We start from the raw sequence: 2,192 nt of genomic DNA, 5'->3' as shown, positions 1-2,192 counted from the left end.
CGGGGCGGGCTGGGGCGGAGTCACCCGCGGAACCGGGGACACCCACAGCCCCCAGGGTCGGAGTGTGGGCACTCCAGCGCCTCCTGGCGCGCGTAATGGAGACCCAGCCCGGCCAATGCGCCCTCCCCGCGCGCGGCACTAGAACCGCCTCGGGAGGATCCCAGGTGATGCGCCGGCTGGGGAGGTGACCCTGCAGCGAGAACCAGCCTGGGGTAGAGGGGGGCAGGGCTGGGGGAGGGCAGAGACCTCAGTGGAGACTCTCGAATGTCTTCCCTGACCACCGATCTCAACTCCCTCCCTTTCTTGGTGTTTGGTGCCCAGAAGGTGAAGATTTCTCTTAATTGCACTTAACAGCCCACCCCAACCCCACAGGACAGGGGTCTTTGTCTTCCTTCCTGTGTCTGCCAACAGGGGACGCTGGACGCCAAAGGGCTTTCCTTGCCTACGCTTTGGCTCCAGCGGCATCTCCAGAAGCTGGAACAGTGATTAGCGCATAAATATTTATGAATTTGTGAAGTAGAAAGTACAAGGACTCCCTCCTCCCAGGATAGGGAGTGGGGTCCCCTCTGAATGTGGCTTTGGTAGAGGTGACCCATGGAAAGTTGACTGCCCAGGCTGGTCATGTGTTGGGAGAGGGGATGAATCGCTATGAAGAAAACCTATTAAAAGGTCAGTTCCCGGGTGGGTGGACAGACCCGCTGGGATTCTGGGGCAGTTAGACTCACCCGGAGGTGCTCAGACCTGAACCCAGGACCTCCACAATGCCCCTGAGACTTGAAATCACCTGTCCTAGCCCTTCCCATCGGGCCAGGGCCAGCCATCCCTGGCAGAGCTGGAGGCGACCTGGGTCTTCAGCCGATAAGCCTCTGACTTCTACAGACTTCCCTCTGTACATCACCGAGCCCTCTGCATTTTTTATTCTTTGTTACACTTTCCCTCCCAGTTTAATACTGAAGCCTTTTTAAAAATAAAGTCTGGCTGGAGAGGACAGCAGCGTGTTCAGCAGGAGGCCCTTGGGAAGAGGGGACTGTGAGGGGGGAGAGAGAGGAGGGGAGGTGATTTTGCTTCCTTCCCTGGCTTCTTCCTCCAGCTCCTCATAAAAGACAAGGTTCCTTCACTAGGTCTGTGTGCCAAGGGCTCCTAAGTAAACCAATTCTGAATGCAAACATGGGCTCCTTAGGGTTTGCCCTTGACTTTCACATGGGAAGATCTTGCCTATTCCCCACAGTTCTGGAAGGATGACCTCTCCCCATTTATTTTTTAACTTAATTCATCCTCCCTAGTCAACGAACTGATCCCCTGACATCCAGTTACAAAAGGAGAGACCTACAGCTCAAATCTAAGACATCTCCTTCAAATCCAATAATCTTTGGTGCACATCAAAGGTTCTTAGACAGGGGGGAAAGCCCCCCTTCTCCTTCCCTATCTCCCCCCACAACATGCTAGAATTTTTGAGGAGATATGTGTGATTTTATAAGCGTATTCATATACAATATTGGTGCCAAACATTTATAAGGAGAAGCCCACACTTTTATCATGTGTATGAGGAACTTCCTGGTACCAACAGGCCCCTCTCCAGGCCCTGGACATCTAGCTTGTACTGTGAGGGGGCAAAGTTTCCATTCCTGCACCAGAAAAAAAGCAAATAAATATGGGCTGGGGTTGTAACTCAGTAGCAGAGCGCTTGCGTAGCATATGTGAGGGACTGAGTTCAATTCTTAGCACCTCATAAAAATAAAAAAATAAATAAAATAAAGGCATGCTGTCCAACTAAAACTAATTTTTTTTAATAAATAAAGAAAGGGCACAGTGGCACAGGTCTGTAATCCCAGCTACCAGGGAGGCCGAGGCAGGAGGATCTTAGGTTTGATGCCAGCCTGGACAACTTAGCAAAATCCTGTGGCAAAATAAAATAAGAGCCAGGGCTGTAGCTTAGTGATAGAGCACTCGCCCAATACTGAAGAAAAAGAAGAAGGAGAAAGAGTGAGTGCCAACCAGCAGCAGAGCAGGAGAGATGCTCAGAGGAACCAGGAAGCCCCGTGGGGTGGGGCTCACAGGCAGCCTCCCTGGAGAGAAGCAGACTTGATTTAGAGCAGACTTAACCCTGGGGGAGAAAGTAGCGGACAAGATATTCTACTGATCAGTAGAAAAGGCAACGGAAGGAAGGCGGCAGAGACAGGCTGAGGCCAGGG

This window comes from Ictidomys tridecemlineatus, chromosome 3 (assembly GCF_052094955.1).
Source record: "Ictidomys tridecemlineatus isolate mIctTri1 chromosome 3, mIctTri1.hap1, whole genome shotgun sequence".
NCBI classification, from domain to species: Eukaryota; Metazoa; Chordata; class Mammalia; order Rodentia; family Sciuridae; genus Ictidomys; species Ictidomys tridecemlineatus.
Note: the sequence above shows the minus strand (reverse complement) of the source record.